The sequence below is a fragment of the Anser cygnoides genome, chromosome 17 (assembly GCF_040182565.1).
Source record: "Anser cygnoides isolate HZ-2024a breed goose chromosome 17, Taihu_goose_T2T_genome, whole genome shotgun sequence".
Taxonomy (NCBI): domain Eukaryota; kingdom Metazoa; phylum Chordata; class Aves; order Anseriformes; family Anatidae; genus Anser; species Anser cygnoides.
The window spans coordinates 12,445,180-12,473,019 of NC_089889.1; the positions used below are offsets into that span (position 1 = coordinate 12,445,180).

General features: G+C 48.4%; 1 long non-coding RNA gene across 3 annotated transcripts; it reads right to left on the reverse strand.

Annotated features, from left to right (window-relative positions):
* Positions 1-535: 535 nt before the first annotated feature.
* On the reverse strand, positions 536-20,959 carry LOC106031377 (uncharacterized). 3 transcript variants are annotated; one of them, XR_007163402.2, is made up of 6 exons: positions 20,667-20,959; positions 19,668-19,857; positions 16,707-16,843; positions 15,934-16,077; positions 3,169-5,060; positions 536-2,062 (listed from the first exon to the last, which is right to left on the reverse strand). It is a non-coding gene; the product is annotated as an uncharacterized lncRNA (long non-coding RNA). The 3 variants fall into 3 exon arrangements; XR_001204270.3 differs by lacking the exons at positions 536-2,062; positions 3,169-5,060 and adding an exon at positions 9,689-14,446; XR_007163403.2 differs by lacking the exons at positions 536-2,062; positions 3,169-5,060 and adding an exon at positions 14,518-14,597.
* Positions 20,960-27,840: the final 6,881 nt, after the last annotated feature.

Here is a 27,840-nt window from a genome sequence, read left to right on the forward strand (position 1 = left end):
CTCTGCAAAAGAATAATACACATTGGGAGAAAATTATCCGTGTTTTCTATAAAACCAGTTCCAGTTTTTCATCTCAGGCATCATCTAATGAAATGTGATCTACTTTTTCCTTTAAGCAATAGGTTCCCAAAACGACTGGAATTTAGTTCAAGAGTGTGTGTAGCGTAGATGCATTTTGCTTAAGCTTAACCATCTGCAGAGAAGTGTCTCATCTCAGCTGACTGCGTGGCTGTCCGCTGCCATCAGGCAGTAGATCTGCAGCTGCAGGGAGGGCCATCCCCAAAACATTGCTCCGTTGGCTCTAAGAGACACACGGTTCGCAATTCAATAGCGAACGTAAGCTGTCTGTAAGTTAGCTAAGGCAGACAGCACATCATTTCTTACCTTGGAGAGCGGTTCTGGACTTGGACCAGGTTTGGCAACGGGTGAACTGGGACTCTGCTCTGTCACCACTGTTTCACAGTCTTTGCTGTAAAAGAAGAATAAAGTCTCAAATACTTGCTTGTCTAATCTCAGCAAACACAACTCCCAGCTACTGAATATTGACATTGCAAGTAGACTCTGTAATGAACCTGTAGAACAAGCAGTCATCAACACAGTACCCAAAACTTCAGGATTTTTGGACACAGGTGCTGCTAGACTTGAAGGTAGCACACACATATCATAAGTCAGAGAGCAATGTGGCTCAGGCAAAGCAGAAGCATGGCGTTAGTGTGCCATCCTACACAACAAAGCTTCCAGCCTACACTTATCAAACTCTCGTGGAGCCACAGGCACAAAGGGATCCACGAGAGATGCCCGAGGAGAGCAGAACTGATCAGAAACTCAAAATGCCTGTGCAGGAACCCAGAGGAATTGTGTGTGCGGAACCTACAACCCCAAAAGGGCTGAAAACAGCTGGACTAGAACAGCTAGGCTGAAAATAAGTAGTTTTTTTAAAACCTGACTGATGTTGTTGAAATGTCTCCTTCCTCATCCCCACGCCTCTCCTCCAAGCAGCAGATACATCTTGCTGGAAACAACCCGAGTGTTCCCACGGAGACTTTTCAGCACAGGTCTGCTCTCCGGGAAGCGAGCCTGCAAAGCAAAGCTGAGCCCACGTCCTGCCTTGCCCAGAAGCACAGGAGTTTTTGGAGACAGTGCCAAGGGTTTCCCTTGGGTTTGCAGCTGATGCAAACCGAGTTGGGGCCAAATTCCAACCACATTCCTCTGTGGACAAGACCAGGCACCTTGCAAAAGAGCACGCCAAGCCCTGTGGGAAGCCCTGGGCAAGGCGCACTCTGGGGAAGAGGATCCTGAGCTTAGGGCTGAAGTGTGGCTGCAGCATTTCGTGGTCAGCCCAACGTGCTCTGGGAGAGGTGGATTTTACCAAGAGGCCACCAGGTCTCCCCCAGCATGAGGGAACTCAGCTGCTGGAGGCAGGAGAAAGCATTTTAGATAACAGGTCAGCAGAGAAGGGGGGGAAGGAGCAAGCACGCTGGCTATTTGATGCTGTCAGGCACAGATCTCACAGGGTCCCCATGGAAGAGGCTGCAGCTCAGAGCCACGGATGTCCTCACCCCTGTCCCCCCAGGCGGGGCAGCCGATGCTCTCTGCTCCGTGCTGCACGCTCAGGATCCTCCTTGCTGGCTGCCCCACACCTCCCGGGGGAAAAGCGCCTGCAACACTGCAGCCAGTGACCCTCGGCGACACAAGGAAGCTCAGGCTGACAATTTATTGATAACATCAAGCGACACTTGAGCTTCTCCTTGGAGCCGAATGCTCCCTGCTCAGAAAGGCATGAGCAGTGGGAGCGAGGGATGTTTGCTCAAGTTCCACCTGGCCTCACACTTTCCCTGCTGCCACTTCCAGGTTCCTTCATCGAGGACAATCGATGTGTCCTGGTGCGATTGTCACCTTGTTCTGCTCTCCCTCCCCCAAAAAACAGCCCTGGCTTCTTCAGCACCTTGCTCGGGTGCCAACACAGGGGCAAATGCTGTGCTAGCAGAGGCAGAGGAGGGAGAGGCCCCAGGCTCTCCATACAAAGCAGCCTTTCAGCACTGTTTTGTTGACTTGTTCCTTGCTGGAAGAGAAGAAAGAGGAGGAATAAGGGTGAATAATTATTTGAACAAACACATGTTTCAGCAGATCAAGTCAGCTTCCATGAATCAGTCCAGGCTGCAGATTTGCATAGCTATACTGGGTGCTACCAAAAAGAATCTAGTACTAAACACTATTTAAAATATTTAAGTTAAAAGTCATTTCTCTCCCCAGATCATCACTGTTAGAATTACATAATTCCAGCCCTCGCATAGGGAAAGTTGATGGCAAAGAGCTGTAATCCCCTTGCTGCATGCCCCCAGTGAAAGGCACTGACGGTGGTACCCACAGGCTCGCAGGGAACCCTCTGCACAGGCTTGGCAGCATCACAAGGGCACATATGGGAGTGAGCCTGGCCACATTCTGTGTTTGCATCTCAGGAAGAGCAGCGTGGCCAACTGAGCTTGTACAGCCCCATTCTCCTCACCAGCAGGGCAGCACAAGTTGCTGAAAAGTCCTTGACTTAGTGTCAGCACTGCTCAGCAACTGCTAAAACATCAGTGAGTTATCAGCACCGTTTTCCTCCTAAATCCAAAACACAGCAACATAGCAGGTACTATGAAGAACATAAACTCTGCCTCAGCCAAAACCAGGACACATTTCCAGCCTTGTTAGCAGAAGTACAGGTGCTTCATGGCTCAGGACCTAGGCTCTTCTGCATCGAGGACACCAACACCAGCCCGAGCTGGCCTTCTGGAGCTGCTCATCCCTCTCCAGGGGCTGTAGGGGACACATGAGAGCCCAGCAGAGGGGACATGCTGCTGCCTCAGGTGGCTTCAATTGCAGGAGATGAGCCTGCTGGGGAGCTGCATGAGGTGGGCAAGCTGGGAGCTGAGGGTTATCCCAGGACAGGCAGCACCCTTGCCAAGGGGATGCTGTCTGCAGTGCCAAGCACAGCAGGGCCATTGGCAGCCTCAGACAAGGCAGTGATGAACCAGGTCCAGAGTCCACCCAGAGCAAAAGAAAAACCAGAGACAGGGCTGGAGACAAGGCTCAAACGTACTACAAGGGCTCAATCTAGAAAATAAGAGTGGAGACACTGTCTACAGCAGAGACTCTGGGTCCAGCCAAGACAGACAGGTTACTTACAGTGCAGGTCTGAAGCCCAGCCAGGAGACAGGGCTAGGGACAGACTCCCTACAGAAGTTGTTCCAGGTCTGGACAGAAAGCATGGCAGGAGATGAGAACATGTCCAAGGTCTATCCAGGAGGCAGGGCTAGAAACACACCTACAACATAGCTCAGGGACAGAGGGAGGGGTAAGGCCGAGGGCTCTCCTTAAATACAGGTCCTGGGCCATGGGAAGAGCTGGTGGCTAGGTGTCCCAGGTGAAGCTGGTGAGTGTAGTTAAGGCCAATTAGTGCCTTTAGGGCACTGCCAGAGGCATGTCTAGGAGCAAAAAAAGGGATGGTGACCTAACAACAGGACAAATTTAGGACCACCAGAAGGACACCCAAGGTCACCAGCTTGTGCCTGCTCCCATGGTGGTGCCTGCCCTGGCAGGGGAGAGGCTGGCGGGACACGCACTGGGGGTCCTGGTTGGGGCTGGAAAACCCCACTGAGGAAACACTTCCAAGGGCACGACCATCACCACAAGCAGATCAATGATCCTGCCCCACCAGTAGCCTCACAATACTGGTTGCTATCCCTGCCCATCCAGCCTGGGCGGGTGCCCACACAGTAGAAAGGAGAGGTGTTGCCATCACCACGGCATATGCAAGAGAAGTGCTGATGCACGGGGGATGCACAGTTGCTGAAGGCACACAAAGCCTCCTACAGCCTGAGATCTTCACCTCTGCATCACATCTGTGAGAAGCGCAGAGCAAAGGCAGTAGCAAGGAGGGGAGGAGAAATTCGGACCGCTATCTGCCGATGGCGGAGCCGCCAGCCACGAGGGCAGCTTCCAGGAGCACATTGCCGTATTGTGCAGCAGAGGGAGGCCGTCAGAGCACGCTTTGACTTCGTGCCAGGCCTAGGCAGTGTGCTGCTTTGTATTAATTTGTGTAACTTCATGAATAAACTGTGCTTGGCTTGTATATGAATTTTAAATGAATTGTTAACACATTTTTATGAATTGGGGAGGAGGTGCTAGCCGGGGAGGTTGACTGTTGTTTAAAGCAGAGGAAATCAATCATGGTTTTTCGCAAAATAAAACTTTATTGAGCTGTAATAAACAGATACTTCTAAAAAACATTTAAAACCACATAAAAAGCAAGTGGAAGGTGCTTGACTGCTTCAGCATGAATTGCAGGTCAGCAGATATCTATTAAGCTGCCTCATTTTTTTCCTGACATGCAGGAGGAAGATGCGTTAATGTGCAACATCGGCGCCTTCGTGGTGGGTGGAAGATATGTCTATGGCTTGATGCTGGGTGTCATCAAGACCCCGTGCAGCAGCTGCTGGGTGCCAGTCTGGAGAATTATGGATGCAGGATGCTTCACTGTGCCAGAGGGCTTTATAGTGTGGAAATACGCCCATGGGCTATGCTTTCTGCTCCCATCCGTCCCCTCCCTTCCTTTCCAGAGACTTTTGACTCCTGAGATGGTTGGGAAACACAGCCTCCCACGTCTATTTCTTCATCCTTCTTTTAGCAGTGGCAAAGGGGATTCTGCTTAAGGTTGTTGCTGAGGAACAGGGAAAACAGAAGCGAGGAAGTTCTGCAGGATTTCTGCTTGGTTAGTTGTTTGGGTGGTTGGTGTTATTTTTTTTTTCTCCTATGAAGAGCCAAGCAGCTGTCTCTACGGTGAGTCCCTCTCTCCTGCTATCCATCCGGAAAGTGGGGTCACAGCCACACTAAGGTCACTCTGGTGGCCTTTACAGTGGAGTGGCTCCTCTTCCTCCGTCCCATGGCCTCAAGAATGGAAAACTTCAGATGTCAGTATGGGTGCAAGAGGGCCAGAGAAGAAAAACGTGCGTCTGCATCTCCAAGGCTTTGGCTGCTGCATGGCAATCAGGCCTCCAGCAGAGGGAGGAGAGCATCTCCTGCAGTAGAAAGAAGGGAACTTCCTGGTTATGTAATAGAGGTGTAAATAATAGAGGATAAAAAGGAGATCCAGCCCGTGAGAAACCTCAAATGGAGAAAATCCACATTGCTGCCTGTTCCTGCCAGCTGAGGTCTTCAAATCCAAGCTGGTCCAGCCAGGGGACAAACCAGTTCTGCCGTTACCCCCCACCAAAATCAAAGTTGTTCCTCTTGGAACAGGAAAATCGGACTGGAAATCCAATAGGCTGGATTTGGGGCTTTCATTATGGGGCTTGTGCTACAGCATTATTTGTAAAAAGTCCCGCAGAACAAAGGACTGATTCCTGGACTACTTCCAAGGATTATTTAAACTTTTCCGTATTTTGTAGGCCTCGATTTGAACGTGTGATTTTGGCCATTGCAATGATGGATGTTGCTAAAAATGCTAGCAACCCAGCATCCAGAAAGTATGTGTTTGGGAATGTCTCTGGATTACTTCTAATCGTGTGCTTCTCGCTCGCTGGAGATCACCGGTGCTTGCTGTTAAATTAAGAGGATTGCTCCAAAAAGCAATGCCCTGGGCCACTGCCCATGCACTCTGGCTACCATGATGGGGGGCTGAGGACAGAGTTAAAATATTTGAAGCTCATCAACAGAACAAGGAAAACACCAAGTTTCTCCTGCGTGTCTCGTGGCTGCAGTCCCTGCTGTCCCATAAAGGAGCTGGAGAGCTGCCTGGGATGGGATCACTTCATCGCATCTCCATCGTGCTCATGTTCCTGATGCTTTATTGTGGGTGGGACCAGCAGAGTTCCTCCCTCGCCTCCGGGTATCCCTGCTTCTCCATAGTGCATCCCAGCATCAAATGATCGTCTTTGTCTCACCTAGTGGTCGCAAAGAGACTGGGAGGTCTTGGAGCTCCTCCTGGACCAGAAAGGTGCATTTAAAAGGAATGGGGAAACAAGCTGAAAAGACTGGACAAAAGATTTCAAACTCGGGCCAAAGAACATTGTTGTGTGGGACAGGCGCAGCATGGGATCACGGTTTGCCTGTAGCAGGCAATGAAGAGATGCTCAGCAGAACTCAGCTCATAAAGGTCTTGGGCCCTTCTGGCAGACAATTAAACCCAACCAGCGTAAAATCAGGGTTTTCTGATGGGGTTCAAAACAAGGGGTGGATCCAAGACGTGCTCATGCAAGACAAGTCATACCAGCAAATGTCTGTTGCATACAGGTTGGGATTTACTACCTTTCTACTTGCCCTCCCTGCCTTTTGCACAAAATTGTGCATCACCAGGTAGAAAATAACAATAAATTATCAAAGTGTCCGGACCTGAGATGTCAACACACCTGAGGCACAAACGTGGGATCATTTGCAGCATTGCAAGACTCGAGGGATAGAGAAAGAGGACTTCCAGCAAGCCCAGTCTGCAAGAGCAAATTGCGAAAACCGTGACAAGAAGAAAAAAAAAAATGAATAAAGGTGGGGTTTTCATTATGTGGCCTGTGAGCTCATAAGAGGTCACATTTTTCTGCCTCTTCTTTGAAGATATGACTGTTAGAAATGGGCTTTATTTAAAGAAAATGAAAGCTCAAGTAATTACATGGCTCCAGGAGCCAGGGCTCTAAGAAAAACAGTGAGTATTTAGAGAGTTGGCAAGAGCGCCCGTGGAAAAGCAGTGAGTCACAGTGTCTTTTTGGACTCCTGGGTGAGGGAGGGAAAGAGACTCAGCTGCTCACATCCTGCTGGCCACATCCCCAAAGCTGTTGGGATGGGATAGCAGAGGCTGAGGTGGTCAGGACCAGGGAGGCTGAGCATGGGGTACACACAGACCTTGCCATCTCCACCCTGGCACCCACCTGGTTTATTACAGGTTTTGTTGTTGGCCCACAAGGTGCAAGATCTTTATCCACCTTTGCCATTTCACATCAAGTTTCAAGCATTTTCTCAGTACCCACAGCGTGCCTCAGTTTCCCCGCCTGCCAGCTGGGAGCACAGCGCAGCAGTTACACAGGAGAGGCCAGAGGGAGGATCAAGACATCAGACACAAGCAGCACAGTGGGGGCAGGAGCACGTTATGCCTTGCTGGAAGATTGCAATCAATATTTTAGCAGTCCCCAGGCTGGTTCACTGTTTTTCTTGTATCTAATATCCTTCCAGCCTACTGCCTCCGTAGTCCTCCCTGTCTTCTTTGTCCTGCAAACATCCCTGGTCCTGGTGCTTCTCAGACAAATCACTTTTCCAAAACCAGTCCCCGCCAGTCAAAGAGCCCCCCCCAGCCCAACTGCACGCTCATCCCTGGGGCTGGGTTGTTGTTCCTTGCTCAGGTCTGCAGGAAGGACCAGCCCCGTGCCAATATCTGCCTCTGCATCCCCCAGCCCCATCCAGTTTGATGCTTTTTTGTTTGTCTGGGTGTAGGGAGCTGCCAGCATCCCCTTCCCATGGCTGTACCAGGGATTTTCTGCCCCAGCCCGGAGAGGAGGCAGGGAGAAGCTGCTGGGTGATGCTGCACACGCAAGGACAGTGAGAGCTGGGCGAGCAGCCAGCCCCCACGAGCCACCAGACCATTACTTACATGGGTGGGATGCTCTGGGTGCCTCCCCGGGCATCCAGCTCCCCGAGGCTGTGTAATCCATCTCAAGGACATGTGGAGCTGCTGGTTACAGGGATTGCTTCCAGCCAGGCTGCTGCACGGGCCAGCAAGCTCCCCATTGATTTCTGCTTGCCCTTACTCCCAGCGGAGGGAGTTTGGGAGATACTTCTGCATTGATCCAACCTCTTGTTTCCATAATGGGGTTTTTGCCAGACAAAGCTCGTGTTTAAAAAACAAACAAAAAAAACCACCATTACTTTCAGATGTGTGGAAGCTCCCACTGCTCCAAGGAGCAAGCAGTGGCACCATGGCAAAGAAATGATCCCACTCCTTGACAGCCCAGCAAGCAGGGTGACAGCTTCACTGATTACCATTGCTGATGCTGGCCTGCAACATCCTGAATTCCTTGGATCTGTTGCAAGCAATGTCCACGATCCCATGGCTACACCAGTGCAGAATCAGCCCAGAGAGCCCCAATGCCCCCACGATGCTCTCTGCACAATCAGCTTGCGCATCTGTGCTAGACCTGGTGGTAAAGGAAGACACTGAGGACAGGACCCTCGGTGGGGACGGGGTCTCACAGCCTGCGACATGGCAAAACAGAGCTCTCCAACTCCTCTGGGACCCCAAGAGGACCCAAAGGAGCCCTGGTGACTCCGGTGGGTCCCTACAGGTGAGTAGGGTCCTCCTAGCAGAGCTGCCGGCTGGATCGAGTCAGAAGAACATGCTCTCCAGCCAGAGATTTAATTTGATCCTAGGAAGCCCACCCTCAAAGTCATGCAGTCATTCTTTACCCAGACTAAACTAGTTTCTTTTTCCCCCCGTTGCCATTTAATTATCTCCATAGGATGAAGAGATACTATTAGTTTCTGTCTTACAGAGCCCTATGTCTGCTCACACAGCAACTGAGAATGCTAATAACTCCAACTAATTATAGAGTGAGTGATCCCTGTTAAGGAGAACGGCAGATATGCTGGTATTATTTATGTCACCTGCTTTGCTCCACTCGATGCTCGAGCCAGCTCCACTTGCTTTTTTTAGCAAGCACATTTCATTTTTCACTCCCCACTGTCATCCCCTTCCTTGTCTCATTCAGAAACTTCTACCGCTGCCTGTCTCTCTGCTACCTGGCGATATAAATCAGCATTAATTATTCTAGTAAAATCCTCTAAATCACTCATTGTCCTCATTATTATTATTTATCTTAGCCTGAAGGTGACACATGTTAATGCAAGGAGCTCTTCTGCTCCCCCAGTAAGGATTTTAATGGGCTTACTGGCTTGGCACCCCAACTGCAACACCTAGTGCAGAGTTTCCTAGTGGGGCTCTGTTCTGTCCCCCTTGGTTTGGGTCCATTAGCTCTCTGTGGGGTGATTCACAGCCTGGTCCAGCTGTGTCACTCTTGGATGGGGGCAGGATGAAGCTCTCGGGGGCACGTTTCCCTGTGAGCATCAGGGATCGCTCCCCATCACTGCTGCACACTGGACTTGCATGTGGGATTGCCTAAATAAAACCTGTATCCCCACATATATCTGCAGGAAAGGCCACCCAAACTAATATTTTCTGGGATTTTCAGGGCAGTTAACTTTGCAAGTGTTAAGATTTTTTTTCCTTTCTGGGTTATCTCATAAACAGAAGCAATTAAAGCTGTGTAATTCTGGGCTGCACAGCGGAAGCGGTGCGTGTAAATAAACAAACAGCCCAGCCTCTCTCCTCCTCTGCCTCCCCTCATCAGGAAAGACAAATGTAGGAAGTAAATTCTCACTAAAATAAAGTTGGAAGCCAGCTCGTGCTCCTGGAGAGAACCCAGATCAAGCACAGAAGCCAAGGTGGGAGCTGCTGGTTTGGAGAGGGTCCCCGAACTGCAGCTGATGGCACGCAGCCTAAAAAGCCAGCTCCCTCCTCCCCTGCTGCCAGCCAAATGGCATTTCTCTGCCCTAGGACTCTGGGAATTTTATTTTCCAGCCTTCCTCCCCCACAGCACAACCCAGGACCTGAACTCTACCCCCCACCCCCCCCCCGGATCAATAACGCACAGGAGCATCGATCCCAAAACTTGCCACTGCAGGTGGAGGTGCCACAGCCGCATCCCCAACCTCCCGCTGTGCCTGCAATCTGTAACCTCCCACCCTCTCCTCCTGAACACCGTGTCCAACAGCCTATTAGCAGAAGAACAGCCTGTCCCCTGTCAAAACACACAAGGTGCCACGGTCCCCGCGGGAATGCCGGCGGCTGCTGACAGCGCTCTGGAGTGCCTGCTCCCCTCCCTGCCCGCACCGGGGGACAGCAGCCCTGGGGTCTGGGCTGCTCCAGCCAGATAGCAAAATGGGCCTCCTCTTCTGCAGCCTGGGATTATTTTCAAGCATCAATGTCTCAAAATGGTACCAGGAATATTTCTGTAGCTTGTTTCAGGGGAAAAAATGCAGGGAGTTGGAAGAGGTAAGCAATGAATCCAGGTGATTTATTTCTAGCAGGCACCTGAAAGTCCCACAGCTTGAAAATTGTCCATTTTTTAAATAAAGCACCCTTCCAACTCTCCAGAATAAAGAACTCTTCTGGAGCTTAAACCACTCCTGCAGGGCAATTCCTTTCCCAGGCAGCAAATCCCACCCCAGTGCAGGGATATTTTGGCCAGCACGTTCCCATGCCCACGCATAGGTAATCAGTAAGTCAGTGCTCATCTCCAAGCTGTGGGGCACACCAGGAGGTGAAAGCTACCTTCCTAGGCCTGGTTTTGGTGGGGCCACAGTGAGACAAGCTCCTATCTTATGCGCAGTGACGGTCCCATGTGCTCAGAAGCTCAGAGAGCTTCTCCATCCCTCCAGCCTCTGTACCAGACAGATGCCAGGGCAGCCCCTGCAGTTCATAACTCTTGTCCTAAGGTAGGTCTGATGCCTTCTCGTGGCTCCATCTCTCCTTTCCTGGTCCTAAATAGTCACTTACTATGTCCAGGCTTACTATATAGTGTGTTAAACCCTGTTAGAGTTGAAACTCCTTCACTGTTTTCCTTCATGTGGGAGCTTTCTTGCCCAGCTTCCCTCTGGGGTGAAGCACACCAGGTTTGATCTCAACCCAAAACTGATTTCTCAACTATTCATAAAGAACCGTACCGTTCCTGTGTGTCCCTCGGCTCCCTCCAGTCATAATTCCTGAAATCCACGGTTCCATTTCAATCAACTTAGATGGAAAAAAAGCCTCAGAAGCATTAGGAGTTCGCTGGGTTTGATGGCTGTAGGCAGCTGGATGGAGGAAAAAGGCTGTATTTCTGCCCTCGCTGGGAGAGGGGCCGCAGCTGGAGCTCAGTGGGGCTGTTAGACGCTGGAAAGGGCACTTGGGAGAGAAATATTCGAAAGGCCCCAACCTCAGGAAATGTTTCAATCAGGGCTCACACCTTATTAGGCATGCGATAATCCAACCGCGAGACACCGAGCCACAGGAAACCGAGCTCCATAAGCCCCACTCCTCGCGGATCAGCCCAGACCTTAAGAAAACACCATGAAAAGCCCTCCACAAACCAGAGGCTTCTGGAGCAGGCTCTTCCAAGTCCTCCTGCCATAACCGAGCTGAGCACCGGGACTGCTAGGAAATGCAAGCACCACTACTGAAACAGAGAGAGAGGCGTTACGAGAAGACAAAGAGGATTTCCATCCAGATCTAGAGAGGATTTTAGGTGCTAGAGTCCAGTTTAATGAGACTGGGGAGCTAAAATCTTTGAGAAGCTCTACCTAATTTAGAATGACTTTGTTTGAAGAACAATTCTTGCCCAGATCTTTTATTCTGATTTTATCCTATTTCTATGAAGGTTGTTACAAGACCAATAAAAAACTTTTAATTCCTATCAGAGCTCCATTTCTCTACCTGGAGAAGATTGCCTTTGCTAACTTGGTAGCTAGAAGCCAGTACCTAAGTAGGTTTGATCAATTTGAACTTGATTAGGGCTAAATGACTTTTTTGCCACAGTTATATTTTGAAGCAAAATAAAAGGCAATTCAATCATTTCAAACCATTCTATTATACATTTTTAAACACAAATAATTCTGAAAACTCAGCAACAGAGAAAACCCAAACGTTGTGTTTTATTTTAAAGCAAAGCCTCTAATTACAAACCAGTTTTTAGTTAAAAATGTCTTTCCATTTTCTGTGAAAAATGGTTCTCGAGATCTCCTGAATGCAGAATGAAATTCATTTCAAATTGAATAGAAGGGTCTTGGCTGGAAAATATTGTTGCTTATTTTCTAATTCATCCCAAAATGTAGCAGCGCCACCAATTATTTTTCTGTGAACTGAAGGGAAACCAAACCTTTCCTTAGCCCTGCCCTGAAGTGCCAAGAAACCCAAAGCCAAGGGCTGAACAGCAAAGACTAACAAACTTTTAGGGTGGCCAAGAGGGATTTAAGTTCTACTTTTAATACTGCTTGTTCTCCTAGCTGCTATGCGTGTATGTAAGTATATTGTTTTGCGAGGGAGAGAACACACAACAGCATTTTCATTTAATATATCACTGATCTGAGAAGGCTTATGAATCATGAGCTGCGACCTCCTCTGTCACACAACGCTGCAGGCAGGTCCCAGCATTCACCAGACTGGCAGCCACAGCCAGGAATTCCCTCTGATTTCCTACTCGAGCCACTTGATTCCTCCTGCTTCCTTTATTATTACGTCTAACGATCCCTGACATGCATTTGGCAACCTCCTCAGAGATAATCAGGTTGTAGCGCTTGAGACCAGCTCCGCTCAGATAAAGAAAAAATGAGTGATAAAAGCCAGTGATGTATTTGCAGATCAGAGGCTGGGCAGGGAGAGCACGTTGTGTTTCAGACTTTTGATCAGAAGAGAACGCGCGTTCCTCGTTAGTGCTGTAAGACGGCAGTCACAAGATTTTTCTCTATCAATTGTCAAGCTGGGGTTAGAGCCGGAGCCTGCAGCCCTGTCTGCAAGCCTCAGCTCCTTCCCTGGTGTATTGTACACAGCTCCTATTTTCTACTCTCACAGACATTTCCTAGCACAAACCATGCCAAACACATTACATCCTTGTAGACCTCGACTCTCTTGCAGCTACCCTTCAAATCACAGCCTTCCCAAGGGTTAAACCCGAAAAGTTTTCAATAGAACAGAAAACTTGGAGGGAAAGAGGGGGGCATGATACCACCACAGCGTCTCTGGATCCACAAAGATCTCCACTCCAACCAAACAATAAGCAAACTCTATTGATTTCATTACACTTCTGCTGCCTGACCCATTAAGCATGGCTCACTGGTAAGGTGCAAGATATTCAAGTCACACTTTGTTACATCCTGAGACATCTCTTGTGCCTGGAGATGCTCAACACCTCCCCAGCTTTTAAATGTTCTCAGCTTAATAGCAAAGTCACCAAAAACTCCAAGTGAGAGGGATTTGTTCATAACCTAGTTTGAGAGTGCTCCATCCCATCTGCATCTGGACTCAGGCTTGATTTTGTCTGTGAATCATTTACCCGACTTTGGCCATCAAAATTTGGCTGTCCCCAGGCCATGGCTGTAGGCAGTGGGAAGAGACCTGAGAAGTCAGTCCTTCTCCCCACCCAAAAGTGGCAGCTGGTTTGAAGGATGACCTCTGGAGGTGCTAATCACTCTCCACTGACTATGGATGGAGTGTGGACAGCAGGAACCTCGTCTGTAGATGGGGAGAGCAACTGGGGGAGAATCCCTCTCCCTGGGCATAGCATCTTCCCACGTCCCTCACTGAGGGGGCTCCAGAGGTGCTCCCAGATTTTGTCAACCAGAATACATTGGGACACAAAATAGGGTTGCACATAACAGCTTTTCCTTACAGAGTTCCAGTTAAGGTCCTTTTTGGGGAGGGACCGATTTGCACCGCCACTTTTCCAGCAATGTTTTCTTCCTGCAAAGAACGGGCGCTCTTTCTATGCCCACATCTTACCCATGTGCTCTAGGATGTCATTGTCCGCTTCTCCAGGACACCAGGCAAGCTTCAGCACTTCTGCAGAGAACGCTGGACCCTCTGCCCCCTGACAGAAGAGCAGGGCAAGGGGTTATCCGCTGCTTTCCTGGGGAGTGCACAGAGAGGCAATAGGCTGATTCACATCCTTCCTGGGCTCTGGCTCTGCCCAACACCCTGGTAATGTCCAGATGCCATTTAAAAAAGGAAAGGTATGGGGAAAACCTCGCTATAGACTAACTCACGGTCATCATTCCTGGTGTCCAGCTTCCTACACCCCCTGGGTGCACAACCACACCCTGCAGAAGGACGTGCCTGGATTCGGTACAGACTTGTTAGGACTGACACGAGAGAAAAGGCAGCAGATCAACAGGGAGGTACCGAAACAGAAGGAAAGTCCACCAGGCACAGGTCTAGCTTGCATTAAGCCCTGCCTTTGCAAAGGGTTGACATGAAATCTAATGCAACTCTGGTATCCTGGATACTCCAAGGGCAGTAAATCAAGGCCTTCTCAGTGCTGTGATGAAAACTTCACTGGAGAAAACTCCTCCGCACGAAAGCACTTTGGAAACACCCGCCCCAAGTCTGCAGCGGGTCCCAGAGCTTCCAGTGGGAGAAATGGTCTGTCTTTCCCAATTTTCATCCCAAGCCTCTCTGTATGCTTTCCAATACGTGTTGCCTTTTCCTGGAAGATGGTTAGGTCAATGGTTTTCCATATAGCTGATAATTCAGCCTCACGGGTCAACGCACAGATCTTTATCTCAGCAATGAGTTCCCATCAGCCTGGCAGCTGAAGCTCTGACTGCCCGTAATGGATGTGGCCTTAGCTGGCGTGTCAGTTCCATCCTGCTTTTCACCCAAAGTGAATTGCAAGCACTAGCTCAAATAAGAATAAAAATAAATAAATAAATAAAAAGAAAGAAAAGTAAGATGCAAAGTGCATTTATCCCATGACGATGACTGTGTCCTTTCTGGTGCTGGGTCCCCTAATAGAAGGTGCTGGCTAACTTCAGGATCTGGTTTTTGGCTGGAAAAAAAAAATTGCTGATAATACCTCAATTGCTAAAGACTTCAGAGAAGCAGTTACACAAATGAGGACTAGTTGAGAACTGAAGACCTCCTGTAATGCACATTTACCAGCGCATCTCCCACTTACTGCAGAGGAGTAACAGGGGTGTTTTGCTTTTATTCCTCAGGCAGCAGAGAATAAATAACACATTATGGAAACTGCTTATCATGGTTCAGGATCAGACGCTTTGCAGGAACAGATGTTTCCAGGCAAATATCTTATATTTCCTCGTTGTCCCCCTTGTTGGAAAGTCTCTCTCTTTCTTCCATTATTTTGGAGCTTCCATTGCTAGTCTCACCCACAACCAAAATAACAACAAAACTTTTGGAGTCTGATGCAAATGTCTGCTGTGTCTCTGGGTGCAGTTTGCCATGGCTCCTCACTTAGCCCTCCTTAAACGCCCAAGGAATAAGAGGGAATCCACTGATTTTGCGACACCTGCTGTAATCCGCTCTGGAATGCTCCCAAAGAGACGCAGGAGAAATTCTTAAGATATATTTCCCTCAGACCACAATATATTCCATATGCTCCAGAAGTGGAGGAGCAGGGAAGCGGTACAGCGAGCTACCTCTGGTAAATGTATCATTCCCAGCTGGGGGGACCGGCGGGCAGGGGGAGCTTATCAGTGTTTTCTCTGACTTTACAGCTGGAAGAAATTTACAGCCAAACACACACTCCTGTTGGGAAGGAGGGATAAGCCCTCCCCAAACGTGCTTACAAGCCACTGTTGTTATCAGAGGATCAGGGGCTTTGGATCACCTTTCTTGCACCCACCACGGGCTCTTGTGGTGTCCACGCTTTGCAGAAAAGCCACCAAGGGGCTGGGATGCTGCCCTTTCAGGAGCATCACTCTCGGCCATCCTCTTGGAAAGCACATTGAGGAGATTTAGGTAATCCATCCATGAGCAAACACCTTTCTGAGAACTGCTGCCAAGGTTTTTTGTCCCCTCCCTCCAAAGCTCTCTCTTTTGGAAGTCCACAACCAAAGAACTTTGCCTGCACATGACAAAACCACTTTCCACCCAGGAGCTTGTAGGTCCCTTAGTCATGCAGAAGGCTGGGTGCATCACTGTGGCTTTCCTCTTCATGTGTGCTAAACACTAAACACGCCTGAGACCCAAATGTCTTCCTAATTTGTGGCTTCCCTGGGATCTTACTGTTGGGCAGGGAGCATTCTGCATCTGTAATTCACCTCCTGCTTTTACAAACTAGCAGCCACCAAGCTACAATCTCAGTTACTGAACTACTGATAGGCATTAAAAATGCAACTTGATAGGCTTTTTTCATTACTTACCATTCAGCAGCTTGGCTCAACCTTCAGTTTTTAAAGCCGTTGTTGAGCTCTCAGTCCCATCTCCTTCCATCGAGAGGCTGAACTCACCTCTGCTCAGGTGATGGGGGTTGAGCACCTGCTTCAGAGTGGCTGGGAACTGGGGGCCTAGGGAGAGCAGAGAGATAATTAAATGTTATCCAAGCAATTAATTACTCATAATTTAATCAATCTTAATTGATCACTCAATTAATCATCAATTGTTATCTAATTCAAGGCAGGAGTGCTTAAAATCTCCGCATTTAATTTCTGCTATTAAATATAGGACTTCACTAAAACCGAAGAAGCAAAAGGAAAAAAAAAAAAAAAGCAAAAGATTTCACATGTGCTGTTTTTCCTTCAGAAGAAATTTTTCTGTATTTAATTTTTTCCAGCTATATAAAAATACTTCATTGCTGATGAGTGACTCCAGAATGACAAACCCGGTATATACCTGCACAAAAAACCTGTTCGCTATTAAACAAGGGCTCACAACCCAGGCCTTGTGAAAGGCAAATACGAAACCAAAGCATGTTCATAATAGGAGGAGAGAAAGTCCATGAGGCAGCAGATGTAAAACTCCGGCTTTCAATAGACTAGCAAATAACCAATGAAAGAATAATGACTTGAAAGACGCCGGGCCAAGCTCTGTGCTGGCGCAGCTCCATCAAAGCTGGTGGAGATAGGCCAGCAGCGGATGTTTCCCACTTCGTCAGCCGAATGTGAAGAGTTTATTTTCCAAGCCACCCTCCTCTTACTTTAATTCCCTGTCGTTGATCGATGGGTGTCCCAAAGATGCTGAGTGGAGAAAGCTGTCTCTTACAGAACTGGTACTTCGCTGAATGAAAACAAAAGGTCTCCAGTCTGGAAATGGCAAGGAGATTTCTTCAAGCAGCTGCCAAAAAAAAAACAGATAAAAGAAAAATTATAAGCTAGAGGCTGCGCTTTCTGAGGACGCTGCCAATTTTTTAAAAGGATAATCCCAGTAGATATGGCATTATGCGACAAAAGTCCTGTTGTGGAAATACTGCCAATTTTTTACATGTCGGCATTTAATCTCTTGGCAGTAATGTGAGTCAAACTGCGCTTTTATTTTTATTTTTTTACAGTCACTAATAACATATTTGCATACTTTGCAGCAGCAACATATGGTCTGAGGAAGGTTAATTTGCTCTGCAATTAATAGTCAGTGGTACATGAAGCCACGCAAGGCTAGTAGGGACCAGACCGACAGAAAGCTGCTGATGTTGGAGCATGGAGAGGAGGGGAACCTTTGCCAAGCACCTGACTCTGCTGCAACCTGATTTTCCCTTCAGAGCAGCTGATAAAGGCAACAACAGGTTAAATGCCTTTTTTTTTTTTTTTTTTGAGGCAAGACTACTGGATTTTAACAGCCAAAACATTGTGCTATTTGCAAAAGATATTTAACTCCTCCTAGCTGAACCAGCTCCGGGGCACTCAGGCAAATAACTCACCCTTAGTTATGAGTGGCTTTAAGGAGCTGAGACCTGAACTTAGGGCAGGGCTTCCCCAGGCAGCAGAGCACAAAGTCACCAAGGGGAGTGGGGATGCGCTGGTGAGAGGTGAGATGCAATGAGAGGCTGTGGGATGGAGCCCAGGTGGAGAGCTCGGAGTGACCCTGAAAACAGCGATGGGGGCACTCATGTCTAAGAACTTTCTATTATAGGCGAAACGTTCAAAGTTTGGTAATACATAGGGATACAGCACTATTGCAAGGCTATAATGACAGGGAGTGACTCAACACAGACAGACACCTTTTATCTGTAATATATTCCTCCAGAAAATGATAGCACGCCTAATTGCAGCTGGTTCACAGCATCCCAGCACCGCTGCACCGTCCCACCCACCGCCCGCCCAGGACAAACCCGGGCATTCATTACTGAGCCCCAACCCTCCCATCCAAACAGGAAATGTTCACCTGTCACGTTATTTTGCTCCAAGGCCTTTTTACAAGCGGGCAGGGCTGGCTGCAGAGAGCTGGGCTTTGAAAATGGGGGGGTTCCCATGGAGGGGAAGGAGGGGATGGATCCCTCCCCTGTGTGCATCCCACGGGGCTTTCGCCTGGCAGCAAAGCAGCAGGAGTTGAGGAGCAAGCGAGTGGAAGGTCACCAGGGTTTGAAGACAGAGTCTCTGCAGGAGGAGAGGGATGTCACTGGCCTGCCTGGCTATGGGATTTCCTGGGTATTTTATAATGATGTGTTTGCCCAGCATTGTCCGACTTTAATGAAGCAGCTCATGCCTGGTTCACTAATCGCTTTGGGGAGGTGTGGGGCTGTCTCTGGCTCCTGTCTCTTGCTCTGGGGTTGGGTATTTTCCATCTTGACATAAGGGAAATGAGGTGGGTGAGACTGTTTATGGTGCACAGCCACTCCCTGAGCCCGGGTGGTTGTGCAGAAGCACAGCAAGCAGTCCCCAGCAGACCGTGAATGTCCCTAATGTCAAAACACCCAATTCACCTGATGTAACTGAAATTGCTCGTCTCCAGTCTACCAGGAGAAAGGCTCCTTCAGAGACAGGCTGACCCTGGGAAAGAACCCTTGTCCCCTTCATGAACCACCTCATGACACCAGACATTTGTGCTTTTCCTCAAGGCCCAGCTTCTGGAGTCACGTAATTACAGGGTAACTCATCCCTAATTAGAAAACCAGAGCAAAGTTCTTCTGGATGGGACAGGAGCTCACGGCCACCGAGGGGAGCAATAGGATGCAAACCCAGAGACAAACCTCACTAGGGATTTCCACCATCCACATCTGCTGGGAGGGAACCGAGGCAGAATAATTCCCCCAAATGCAGGTTTCATCACTTAAAAGGACCCCCTGAGTGGCAACTAATCCAGGCCACGCTACGTGGCATGGAAAGGGTCAGCAGAGATGGGCACCATCTGCCTGACCTCGCAGAGGGGCGCAGGGAGGGGACGAGCACCCAAGGGAGCACGTCCACGTGCACAGCTGCTGACGGGAGTAGCTGCCCCGCTACCGTGCGTCTCCAAAGTGAAATGGATTAGCAGCTCACTTTCAATCAGGCTGAATTATGAGTGCAGCGATTTGCTGGACATGTTACATGAACCAGAAGATGTGTTATCTGATGAAAATTGCTTAATTTAATAACCTGGCCTGACAAGCAATGAACTGTACATCTCCTGGAGAATTTGCCAGCACAGATGATTTTACTTAGCTTGAGGGATTAAGCAATCAGGCCCCCTTTCTTCTCCCCAAAATTCAGGGCCAAAAGCAGCCCAGAGAAATGCTCAGGAGCTCATGGTGCCAGGGTTACCACCACCACGAGGAAAAAAAATAAGTTTGTTTTTTTTTTCCCCATCAGAAAATGTTACAGAATTACATGTCCCTTGTCACTGTCACCCCAAAAGTCACTTGCTGGGAAGGGGAAGTGGCAGTGCCAGGAAGCACAGCAGATCCAGCTCTCTGAGCTGCCTGGAGGACACAGCACATGTCCCCTGCTCTCTGAAGACCAGGCTCCACAGCCATGGGACCCAGATCCCCGTCACGTTGCTCTGATAGATGGAAGCCCACTTGGGAGCTGTCTACGGGGTGGACCAGAGCTGAATCGGGCAGTTCAGGCTCACTCTCATCCTCTTTGGGCTTTTCTCTTCCAGCAAGCACTTGTTAGTCAGTCTTGGCACAGAAACAAACAGGCAATGGTTGAGGTTGGTCCTCAAAGCAGGCATAAGCTCTCCTTACCTTTCAGTAAGGATCTGGCCAGCAATTAATTTCCCAGCGGAGTTCTGCAGCAGATCCAGGCTTTCCTACTTGGTCTGTGAGTAGCAAGCCCAAGGCTTGTGCTTGTTTTCACAAGGAAGCTCCTTCAGGCTGCGCCATAGCTGGGGAATCAGTGGGTAGGTTTGAAAGAACTGCAGAATTGCTCAAAAGCCTGCAAATTCACGGAGAAACAAAAGTCACGGGAAAAGCATCCATTACCCTGACCTTTCCCCTTAAACACAAGAGACCACAGCAGCCTGCAAAGATGGATAAACCTTTCCTACTAGCTGCTCCGGGGAAAAGAAAACAGATGGACAGCTCTGTATAAACCAGACCCTGCCAAAGCACATGCCATCGGGCAGCTGAGAGCTGAAGAATCCTGAACGAGCCCCTCTTGAAGATCTTGCCATAAACGAGTTGCACGCATCCCCTGCACTTTGGTATGAGGCTCCCATTTCCGTAGACATAATACACAAAATGTAATTATGCAGACTTTATCCATGCTGGCAATCTCATCCAAATGCAAGGCTTTTATGATAATTGAAGACTTATGATTTATGGCCATATTTTTAAACTGCACATAATTAAGTGGTAGAATTCATTGTCATGCAGCATCGTGGAAGCCAAAAGCGCAAATGGGTTCAAACAGCAATTAAAGAAATTGAAAGATCCATCAAGGATGATTACATACAAGGATGCAGATATGACTCGGAGCTCAGGAAGTCCTTCGGCTGCAAATTGCCATGAGTTGGAAGGGCCATGGGAAGTCTCACATGGGGCTTGCTGTGAGCTTATATTTTGCCCCAAATATTTGCTACTGGCACCATCAGAGACAGGATATTGGGCCAGATGCATCTCTGATTTGAGCCAGCATGTCTATCCCGATGTCTACATAGCGAGACCTCTGACAGACCTACTCTGTCCAAAAGGCACAAGGCCAGCACAAGCCTCGATTGTGGTTTAGGCCCGCGAGATACAGACCTGACTTAAAAGCTGTGTCTTCTCCATCTAGAAGACGGAGCCAGAAACTCAGGTCAGGAGATTGGCACATCTTCCAAGTTTCAGTCCCAGGAAGGCCTTCAGAAGGAGAGCTTTCGTTAAGGGAGTTTTTCATTGGGGAGAAAAAAAAAAAACAACTTGAAAAACAAATGTTGCAACCTTTGCTACAGTTTTCTGATTGCTTAAGTTGGCAAAAAACAGATTTAAAAAAAATAAATATCAGGGGAGAACATGAACACCCACCTGTTTCATAAAACATGCAGCTGAGTTCCCAGAATTGTGGTGATCAGCAGGGTCAGCAAAGCCAAAGGGCAAGAGATGAGCTCCAGCCTGGGGAAAGCCCCCTCGGGGGATGATGCCCATGGGGGGTTTGCAGGATTCATCAGAAAGTTCCCCTCAAGAGAAAACCTGACAGATATTTGGTCTTACCTGCTTCTGGAGATGGTTTTATGTTGTCCTAGGCAGACACGATGACCGAAACCAGTTTGATGGAGTTGTTCATGGACTTAGGATAGCGTTGGAGGAAAATCTCTCTAATTTCAAACAAAGTAACCAAAGAATGAACCAGCCAAGCCCTTCGCTGCACTGAATTGACACAGCCAGGAGTAAATGGAGGGAACTACAATTTTTCCTACCTGCTGAAGAGCTGCCTCTGGAGCATCTGTTCCAAAACATCTGGCCTGGAGGTGACACTTTGATGTATGTTAGATGGGGCAGAGCTCCAGACCCCCTTTCCTCTGAGCAGTGACTTACCAGGAAGCCCCCGTGGCACAGGGGAATTTCAGGTTGCTGTCACAGGGGCACAGGATAGATAGATAGATAGATAGCAGGAGAAGGGACTTCAGGACCTATCATAGGTGATTTGAAACACCATTGCTGGTAGTGAAGAGTCACTCCAAGGGATCAGTAAAGGAGAAAGCCTAAGCATTATTTCTTAAGTGAAGGAGTAGCTCGCGATACCTCATTGAGTCAAAGACATTCCTGTTCAATAAGCTCAACTCTTTATAGGGCACAGCAAGGGACATTCCAACTGGGTCCACATTTCCACCATGGCCAAATGGAGCCGACTTCTCAGCAGCCACCTCTGATTGGATTAACACTGATGTTGGCGCAGGAAGCAGAGACCCACAGGTCTCTTGCTGGTTCCTCAACGTGGCACAAAGCCAACACTGAATGGTCAGCAGCAGCAGGAGAACTGCATGTCTGGAATTTCCCAGGCCTGAGGACTCCTCCAGACGCTGCAGACACTCTTGTGTAACATGGATGGGATGAAGCAAAGCAAGTCAGACCCAAATCTGGTGCTGCACGGGCATCTAGCCCCTGCTGGTGAAAATTAGGTGCCTAAAAGCCTTTGAGATCTTTGACGGGATCTGTTCAGCCATGTAGACATTGCATAGGAGAACGGAGTGTGAAACCAAGTGTATTTACAGGCATTTTTCAGAGCTGTAAATGACGGCACAAAATAAAACAAAGGAAAATCTGTCCCTAGGATTCAGGCCTATGCCTTTTAGCGGTGGGGCATTTTGCAAGGACAGAGAGATGTCATAATCAAAATTAGCTCTTCAGCTTGTTCTTAAATGGAAATCAAAAGGACCATCATCTGAGAAGTCTCAACAGTCAGTCTCTGAAGATTTTCCACCCACCCACTGATTTTTTGGCCAGCTCAGGCCTGGGGAGGACTTCCCTGCAGTGTCTTGGGCTGGCTAAAGAAAGCCTTAACAAATAATAAATGTCAGGCTTGTGGGCACGGAGGGGTGGGATTTCACAGCACCTCCCTGCCATGAGCCTGGGAGCATGCACATCACATTAGGCAACATCAAAGGGAGCTGACAGCGCTGGAGAGGCCACAGCGCAGGGTGGCAGGGGAAGCTGGCAGGATCAGAGGAGGGATAACAGCAAACTCAGGCCACGACTGAAGAGAAGCATCCGGCCAGAGCTTGGGCAGGAAGCAATGACATGAGTTGTGCAGGAGGGTGTAAGTGGTGGCGAAGGGGATGGGAAACATTCAGGAGCACGCCAGGGAGGTAATGTCATGCTCTGGTTTAGCAGCAACCAGAACAGTCTCAGTGCAACCCAACCAAACCCTGAATAGGTCCTCAGGAAAACACTGAGGACACCAGCTGGTACACGAGCAGGCAGATCTGAGAAGCCCTGCATCATCCAGGACATCATCCTAAATCCCTGTACTTCTGTGCTCCACCACATTAGCTCTATTGCATCTTCCAGGTGGGGCTAGGACACATTTTCTCTGCCTCCAGCCCAGAGCCTGCACCACGAAGCTCTCCCAGGCTCCTGCTGCAGCCACGATGATCCAGGCTGGTCACTGAAGCCAGCAAACCAGCCTCCTTCTACCCAAACCTGCTCCAGCAAATTGGGCAAGTCGCCCACCTCTATTTATGAGGGGTATCACCTGGACAGCCAGGCACTGCTGTAAGGAGGTAGCTGTTGTAACCCGGCACACCAAGATGGGAAGCTTTTATTTCCCTTTTGCCAGGGAGATTTGGAGAGGCTGCTTTTGTCAGCAGCTACAAGACAGAAGGTCAGGCTAGAGAACAAATGTTTTGGCAAGTGAACAACTGTGGCACATAGCTGGAAACTAAGGTACTCCAAAAAGAGAAATATTTTAGGCTCACGAGAAGGCGGGCTTCTTTTCAACTTTCCAGACAGAGAATATTTGCCAGTTCACGTACCATTTATCACCTTGCCTAGCAATTTACAACCTGCAGGGTTTGCTCTTTTTGTTGCTCTTTTTAGCCCAACAAAAGGCTCTTGGCTTTGTGTGCCTCGTCTGGGTGAAGTCACTGAGCACAAGTCAGACTGCTCTCTGCCCACACAGCGGTGTCTATGTCTGAGCAGCAGCCTCAATTTCATCACAACGAATTTGCTTAGCTAAGATTTCCTATTGCTGCCCATTGCAGGGAATCTAACTGCTTCTATATTCATAGCTTCAAAACATCTTCTGGATGAAACATCCCTGTTCGGAGAAGGAACAGGAGAAATGATTTTTTGTGTGTGTGGGTGATTTCCTCCCCCATTTCTGATTCTACTGAACATGGGAGTGTGCTCACGTTGTCGGAGGTGACTTGCTTACCCGTAGAAAGACTTTTTCAAAGGAGCAGCCTTTCCCCCAGGCAGCTGAGCTATGACTTTACCCACTCCTCTCCCGAAATCGATTGTACAGCCAGATCCCTTCAGCCAAGAATGCGGACCTGTCAAATCTCAGGCACCGAGCAGGAGACACGCAATCTGCTTTGACCCTCTGCTCCCTTCCAGCACAGCCCCCTTCTCTCGCCTTCACCCCTGCTCTGTGACCCCGGGTGCCAGACATGGCCCCACTTCTCTTTGGCCAAGCACCCGTGCCTGGTGCTGGGGGTGGTGGTGGCTGGAGAGCTGTTGGGGCCCGCTCCTGCTGCTAGAGGATGCTCAGTGCTCAAATCCTTTATGAACATAGCTCTCCCCGGTATCTTTTCCCTCCTGGCACGACCTGCATGAATCTCTCCTTGCTGTATGACTGAATGCAGTGTGGCCTCGATGCTGGAGAAACCTGAGATTGCTTCTCCACTTCATGGGCACTTGTGTCCTGGCTTGCGCGGGGTATCCCAGAAGAATGCAGCTGTCTCAGCCCAGGATCGTTTTTGTAAAGCAGGAGAGAAGATAGACTCTTCCCCTTGCTTTTCCTGATTTATTTATTCATTGCATAATGGCTTGTCCACAAACATCCCAGCTTGGTTAAATCTTTGACATGTAAAACATTTCCAGAAATTCTTGCTGCCATCCAACAAGAAAAATGGGTAGGACTTGGCTTTTTTCTCCCTTCTCTCTCCCTCTTAAAAAAAAAAAAAAAAAGGAAAGAAAAAACACAACTCCTCACTTTTCTTCAGTTTTCTTCTTTCCAGCGCGACTTTGTCTCTGGCTTTCCCGAAGCAAGGCGCTCATTTATCAGGCTTGCGAGTTCTTACGCATTGGCAGACTCCGCGGCTTTCCGCTTGGCTCAGGGCTCCCAGCCACCATATGGAACGAGTTGCACGTTTTCACTCCTTATCGCAGTTTAAGATGGAAATATTTCCTTGATTCTTCTCGGGGTATTTCTGCAATTGCACACATGCTGGGAGTATTTAACCCTGACATTGCTGATGAGTAGCTGTTCCTATTAAAGTGCCATCAGAGATTGAACTGAAAATCTTTTACAGTGAACTATGCCAGCAGTTTGATCCCATTCCTGGTTACAAATAGTTCCTTTAATAGTTTTGGAGTTACATGCATATAACAGAGAAGAATCTGGCTAGCTGTCTATTTGTCTGTCTGCTTGTCTCTCTAAAGAGACAACTTTGTCTCCCTCTCCGCATACTGATCCAGTTTTGCTGTAGGGCTGCTGTAGCTGCGATAGTCTAAGGAGGTAAGAAAAGTCATTCCCTCTCCATCCTGCCTTTATTAAGCTAGATGACAGCTGAAGACAGACAATTTTTCAGGCACAGATCTTCCATGCACGAATCTTCCACTGCTATGTATCTGGCTGAGGGATTTTTTTTCCTCTTCCATGCAATAACATGCCTCATACTCAGGGTTTCTTCCAGCACCCTTTTCAGCATGGGCTACCAGTTGGCACAGTAAGTGGAGTGTGAGCCCATCAAAGTCAGGATCAAGGCTCAGAAGGTGTAAATATGTGGCTGACCCAGCATAGGTGAGGGGAAACAAGGTGGGCAAGATCTCTCCTGGTCTTTCCCCTGTGCTCTCTCACCAGGAGCAACCCCATTTTCTGTTTTAACATCACTTCCAAAGTCTTTCCTCATTAGATATTCAAGCCTAGAAGCTCTTGGCATGTGCTGAGTTACACATCTTGGGTAGGCTGAGAAGGAAAGATGAAGTCATAAATCCACTTTCAGATGAGAGCTGCAGCAAAATTTAGGGCCTAAATATGCTGCAAGGTCTGTTTTTTGCTGGATGCAAACCTCGGTGCCTCTTTTTCAGCATCTCTGTCAAGGAGTTAAGGAACTTCCACAATTTCCCACAACAAAGGCTGCAGTCTGGATCCATTCAGCCTGCATTGCATTTGACAGCTTGCTGCAGCTCAAATACAGCACTGGGCTCTGCAAGAACGGACTTTTCACACTTGTCAATTCTGCTTTTCTCATTGCGATTTCTGGACATCTAAGGACTAGCTCATTATTATCCCAAAACTCAGTCCACAGTGGTAGAATACATAGGCCTTCAGTGGGAAGGGAATTGAGTGTGACTTTAAGGTTAAGGAAGGCTGCCAGAAGGTTGTAAAACAATGTTATTATAAATGGAAAGCAGGGTCTGCTGTCCATACATCTGAGATTGGATATTAGCCCTCCATTTGGTTATTCTTGGTCAAGTTCAATATTTTCTTCCATATTGGCTTTACCTGCTTGTATGGATGGCCTTACAGCATTTCAATACGAGCACCGTGTTTTTCCATCAAGTTCAACATTGGCCCCACGCTGATTTCCATGTTAGATCCTCTGGTTTCAGCTTTAGCACCAGAAATTCCAACACGAGCTTCAACTGTTTCAACCTTTACTGAACGTACATCATCATCAGTCCCCAAAGTTGTTTAAAATAAAGGTTTCCATGGAAATCATTGCTGATACTAGTCTAGGTGTCTTTCTTTTCTGTGCCACATAGCAGGAAGAGAATCAATCCTTATTTTTCAAAATCCTACTGTAGCTGAAAAACAAAATGTCTAAAAGATTGAGAAGAGGGAGGGAGTCTGATATCCACATCCAGGATCCAAAGTTGCCAGCATCTGAAGCCCCAGTAAGGCTGCAACAGGGACAGGAAGATTCTGGCTTCCCTACGCATCCTGCTACCTTGGGACAGATGCACAGCATCCATTTGTCCATCCACATTTGCCTGGATCCAGAGACCAGGGAGGTGGGCAATACCATGACCTCCATAGGAGGTGGAAGATCTGCTCATGGCCAGAGAAAGGCACTGAGGTTGCTGGCAGAGGACAGGTTGGGTAGAGTTGGTGCAGACTCACTGAAGGACTAGAAAGCAGGAGCCCACTTGTGCCAGCCTTTGGAGCACATGCACCACCTGTGGCAGATCCAACTGCACAGCTTCCCCCTTTGGATCAGAGCTGCATGCAACACTGCCTAAAAATAGTCAAATCTGGGCTAGCCAAAGGATCTTTCCTTCTTTTTGCTTCTAACTAATGAATCCATGAGAACACTGAAATCATGGACCACGTTGGACACTAAGGCAAAAGTCATAGGAAACAAAATACCAAACCATTTGCCAAACTTTAGCCTCCATTATGGGAAGGCCAAGTGTTTTAAAAGTCTCATTCAGCTTCCCATGTGCTTGTCTCCTCCCACACCAGCCTGCCCAATGCAGAGAGGCAATTGACCAAAGGGAAATTTTGGGTCGAGTCCCCACAAAGCAAAAGACATTTCCCCATCACGGTAAGCCTGGAAAGGCACTACGTTAGCAGCATCCAAGTCAATTTTTTCCTTATGTTCAAAGGAAACCCTAGATATGTTTTCTAATTTGCTTTCCAGCCCTTTCAACGAACAGGAGGCTTTGAAAACACGCTCTGAAATCCTTCTCTTCATCTCAACGCATCTGTTCTTTTTCTCCTCCATCTGGACAGCAGCGCAGGTACACAGACTAGACCCTGGCCTTTGGCCGACAAGATCTTTCCAAGTAATTTTTGGACATGGAATGAAAAATCAATCCAAAGCTCACTCTGCAAAGGAGTTTTATTTCCATTTGAGTCCACTTCAAGGGGCTGCAGTGGGCTTAGTTTTGTTATTTTTGCTCCCCCTTCCAAAATAATAACGCAGCAATCCAAAGTTTGGATTTAGAGGATTATCGGACTGTTGCTGAAAAAAAGTGAATAGCAGAAGCCTCTTCACTTGCATCTCTAGAGCTGAGTCTTGACCACTAATTGTGCACGAGATTAAGTCCTCGCTGTCATTCTCTAATTCAGAATCAGGCTCCTGGACTGACTTCAGACAGCTGCATTAGGCAGAAATAAGAGCTGGCACAGCCAAGTGATGCCATTATCCATCCAGCAGGAATAGCAGGGCTCTGGAAGTGACATTGGCTGGTGCAGAGCAGGCACCACTGGCAGGCAAGATGTGACTGCAGACTGGGAGAAGGTTCATGGAGTGAGGACAGAGGGCTGAAT